The 5,011-nt window shown below is 42.2% G+C and overlaps 1 pseudogene; it reads right to left on the bottom strand.

Annotated features, from left to right (window-relative positions):
• Window positions 1-2,538: 2,538 nt before the first annotated feature.
• Window positions 2,539-4,166, bottom strand: LOC100962787 (annotated as a pseudogene).
• Between the last annotated feature and the right edge of the window lie 845 nt (window positions 4,167-5,011).

Here is a 5,011-nt window from a genome sequence, read left to right as displayed (position 1 = left end):
TCTGGCAACAACAACTAAGCCAGTTTTGTTATAGTATGTCCATGAACCAGCTACACTGTGCCCGTGAATCCCTTACTTAGAAGTCTAGAGACTAGCAACATCTAAATACTCTTGATAGTGCTTTTTTTTTTTTTTTTTTTTGAGACAGAGCCTCAAGCCGTCCCCCTGGGTAGAGTGCTATGGCATCACAGCTCACAGCAACTTCCAACTCCTGGGCTCAAGAGAGTCTCCTGCCTCTGCCTCCCAAGTAGCTGGGACCACAGGCGCCCGCCACAACGCTCGGCTATTTTGTTTTCTTGGTTGCAGCCATCATTGTTTGGCGGGCTGGGCTGGATTCGAACCCACCACCTTAGGTGTATGTGGCTGGCACCTTAGTCGCTTGGGCCACAGGTGCCGAGCCAATAGTGCATTTTTTTTAAAGAACAAAAATGGGGCGGTGCCTGTAGCTCAAAGGAGTAGGGCGCCGGCCTCATATACTGGAAGTGGCGGGTTCAAATCCAGCCCCAGCCAAAAACTGCCAAAAAAAAAAAAAAAAAAAGTGAAACTGTCTCTAAAAAGAATAAAAATGTATTCAGGGTTTTATTTCTGACAATAAATAGAAATCCTTTAGTGAGATCATGGCAATTTGACATTATGATGATTAAGCTCAATAAAGGTTTTGGGGTACTTGGAAGATCAAGTTCTACAGCTGCCTCTTTCTACATCTTGCAATTCATCTGGCTCCTTTAGAGGAAAAAGCCATTATTTGGTGGGAGAAGTTATAGGTTCTCTATTAAAATTTCCTACCATGTCAATTGTTAAAATAGGGCCTTTTAATGGTGTTTTTTTGTTTTTTCACCTTAATAAGTCATCACCAGAATTCCTATAATCCCACAGTTGTGGTTTTACAGTGTAGAAGAAAATTCAGTTCTAATCTGCTTTAGATATAAATACAGCTGAAAACCCAAAGTGGATCAGAATTGTTGAAGGATTTCCCTGCTGTTGTTTGATAAAAATCTATTCTCTTTATTCTTGATAGCTGCATAGACAGCCTAACTTGAAACTCTTTCTACAGAAACATGACTGATTTCAGGAGTACCCAAATCAAGGATCCGATGAATGGCTGGCCAGTTACTCAGAATAACATGCTTATGGATTAAATGGACGGCATAATAGCACTACTCTTCCTTTATCATTTTTGGTGGATAAATGACAAACTAGACTCCAATCTCCCACATGGAAAGGTGGCTACCTAATAGTCTCTCTGGTAGCTTGTTCACACAGCCTCAAGTCGCACCTCCTTGGCTTTCTGTAAATTAAGAGTCCTGTAGCTCCTTCTGGAGAATGCTATAATCCCCAAGGCTCACCTGGTCCATTCTGAATAAGCAGCTGTGACCCCAATTTTCCCCCCTTTTTGCTTTTCCATATTACAAGGAATATGCAATATCTGTGGCAAGTCTAGAAGAGGCCCAACCTAAGAGAAAATTCACAAAGTCTTTTCTCATTAAAATAAAAAAGTCTCAAGTACATCTCAATCATCTCAAAACTGCAGTTATAAACTTACGTTATACAAAGAAATAGCAGCAGAGAATGGCTAATCTTAAAAACCAACCAACCAAAACAAAACCAAAATCAACCAAAAATGTGCCCCTCTCACCTCCCCTTCTTTTATGTGGGGTTTCATTAAAGACCCCAAATCTCTGAGAAAATGAGAAAGTTAAAGCCAGGGAAACAGCTTTAAGGTCAGAATTTTAGGCAAAGTAAAAGCTGTAAATACAAGCAGATATGATTTGGAAAAGAATCAGAACTCTGGGAAATATTCTTAAATGGGAAAGCTTTAAAACCCAGATGTCTTTTCAGGAATCATTCTGATTCTTTAGTTATGGAGCAAAAAACTCAAGGGCAATGAGTAAAGTGCCAGCCAGGGATTAAAAAGAAAAAAGCATAACAGGGCAGTGCCTGTGGCTCAAGGAGCAGGGCGCCCGCCCTATATACCGGAAGTGGCAGGTTCAAACCCAGCCCTAGCCAAAAACTGCAAAAAAAAAATAATAGCTTAAAAGTTCCAGGAAAATAATGTGAACATAGAGAACAACAGAAATAATCCAGGAAGATGATTTAGCCTGGATACAGCAAGTTTAATGTCTCTGCTGCACAAAAGACTAACAATACCCTTTCCCTTCCTTATCCTTACGCTGGCAATAGGAATGCAGTAGAAAATTTGACTCTTAAATAAAAGGATGGGCTCATAGATCTTCACAGCTCTTTTTAAAAAGGATGTCCTAGTGGAAAGGCAAGGGTACAGGGAAAGAGCCTGTTTCACTTTTTAGTCCATTAATCTTTGGCAGAGTCCAACCAAGGCCAAATTCACATAGGATGCCCAATGGCTGTGGGGATCTCCACATAGTCAAGTAAGCAACCCCAAATGAACATGTTGGATTGAAAAAAAAAATCTAGAAACCCTTGAAAGAAGAGCTTCACCCCAAAAAGGGAAGAGGAAGTGCTTTAGAGGGGGGATGGTTAGACAGGGTCAGTGTGTGATCTCTGCTGCTGGACAGGAACTTAGGAGTTGAGCCAGGGGTGCCAGAGACATTCGGCAGCAGTAGCTCTCTTCTCAGGGATCAGCTCCAACATGGGCAGTAAGAAATTTGTGAAGCCACCTGCCTCTTCCTTAGACCATTCATACTTCTCCACTAGAACTTCACAAAGGCCCTAAGGTTTTAGCTTCATGATATATTTCAGATCACTTTTTTTAGTGGAAAAATTCCTTGGAATATTTTCCTGCCACAATGAGCTTGTGAGGCACCTTCCCCAGAAGTTCTATGATCACTGCAATGTGATCTTCATCTCAAGTGTATTCTTCCCTTGAATCGGGTTCAAACAAATAGTCACCTGTGGCCAGTTCAAAGGCTATACATGCTGTGCTCCAAATGTCAGCAGGAATATTATAGCCAGATCCTATTAGAACTTCCAGGGAGCAGTACTGCCTTGTTTGAATATCTTCAGTGAAATGTCTGTGCACCCAACAGGCATTTCCAAGATCAGCAATCTTCACCTTTAACTTTTCTGCATTTTTTGGCTCAAGGGGGATTAACAAGAAACTTTCCAGCAGATTTTTCTTTGTTGTCCAGTACTCCATTATGTTCTTGCTCTTGTTCATCTTCACAGGGTAGTTCTACCCCAAATGCTTTTCTGAAGCTGGCTAATGTCCTGTTTACTGAATGACTGATCTACAGTGGAGGAAGACTGGCATACCATGGTATCTGACACCTCAGAGGTAATAGGTATACAAGAGTCTGTTTCTTGAGATGTGCTGCTGTTACCATTTTGGAAGCTTAGGAAACTAGGTTCCTGGTTTAAATTTTGGACATCACAGTCATTAGCATTATGTAGATCCTCTTTAAGCCTCAAAGAACAATTTCAATTACTCCATTGCAATTAATTTCTGCTGCACCACCCTCTACACCATGTTCCATAAGAGTTTGATCCTGGCTCATGGTACTTGACTCCTCAAGTTTTTCTTGGGTCATTTTATTAGGTGGGTTCTCTTTCGAGGGTCTTTCAACAGGACTCTCTGATTCTTCTTCCTTGTTTGGTCTTTTTTGCCCAGGGCCCAACCCTTTCTCCATTTCCTCAATTTCCTGCATTCGCTTCTTTAGTAACTCTGCCTGGCACTTCTGCTCCTTCAATTTCTTCTTATTCTTTGACATTTTGTCAGCTGGGGTACTGACTGCAGATCCAGAAGGTGGAGGAGCTCCAGATCACTGCCACTCTGTTGCTTCTGCAGCTAGCCTCCGAATGTACTACTCATTTACTGACAGCAAGATGTTTTTGGGTTTAATGTCACTATGGATGATACGGCACTTGGTATGTAGCACTTGGTATGTAAATAATCCAGACTCTGTAACACTTGCTGAATAATTTTTTTGACACAGGCAGTGGAAGCCCCCCTGGTAGTTGGATTTGATGATCCGCTTGAGCAGATGATGCCCCAAAACTTCAAATACCATGCAGATTTGTGTTCCATTAACTCTTGATATTTTAAAGTCATCTAGTAGTTGAACAACCATTTCTCTATTTGGATCGTTAGGGTCTGAACTGTGAACTGATTTCAGCAACTAGATTTCATCAAGTATGGTTTCAGTATAATGTTCAGCACTTTTAACTACTTTCATTGCCACAAATTTCTTCCCCTGAATATATCCCATGAGAACCACACTGTTGAAAAGTGTCCCCAGCCCAACTCTCAGATCACATGATATCTCCCAGTGAATAAATCTCCAATTTTCACAAGATGATAACCTCCTTTACAATAATCATTGGGATCTTCCTGCTCATCATAATCAGATCCCAGAATCTCCTCTTCTTGCTCTGGGAGATCACTCTCAGAGTGGGGAGCTGAGCCTCGGTGCTGAGCTTCAGATTTCCTTTGGGCTTTGTCCTTCTTGGCCTTGGTCCTTTTCTTTCAGGCCTGGAGTGCAAGCACTACAGGAGAGAGGGATGGATAAAGGACAAATGTGGAGGAAAGGAGGCGACCAAGGTGAGGGTGGAGACCCAGTAGGGGTGCCAGGCCCGGCTGTGGGCCCTGCCCAAAAGGCAGCAGCAGGGCCAGTGCTGTAGTTCTGGTGAGGCAGCCAGCTGGGGGGCTGGTCACCCCTGGGGCTATAAGTAGTGCCCAGCAGGATGAGCCAGAGGCATCTCAGGCTGGGTCTGGGGGCAGACAGCCAGGAGTCTGCTTTGTCCACCAAAGGCTGGGCCCTATAGTGTGATAGTGCATTTTTATCAGAAAATACAGCATGCTTCCCCAATATATGTTTATAAATACAAATTGTGTGTCATTATATCAGTATGTTATGTTGCCATACATATAAAAACAGACATGTTTAAAAGATGAAGGAAAGATAAATATAATTACTTAATATCTAAATGATTCATCTTGTCAACTCCCTGGGGTACACACATCCCACTATCAAAAACACTCTGTGATATCTTTGCTCCCTCAAACTCCCAGAAGGCGCTTCAAGGACTATTGCTT

This window comes from Otolemur garnettii, unplaced genomic scaffold, assembly GCF_000181295.1.
Source record: "Otolemur garnettii isolate 467f Iridium unplaced genomic scaffold, OtoGar3 scaffold00051, whole genome shotgun sequence".
Taxonomy (NCBI): Eukaryota; Metazoa; Chordata; class Mammalia; order Primates; family Galagidae; genus Otolemur; species Otolemur garnettii.
Note: the sequence above shows the minus strand (reverse complement) of the source record. Positions and strands in the feature narration are given on the sequence as shown.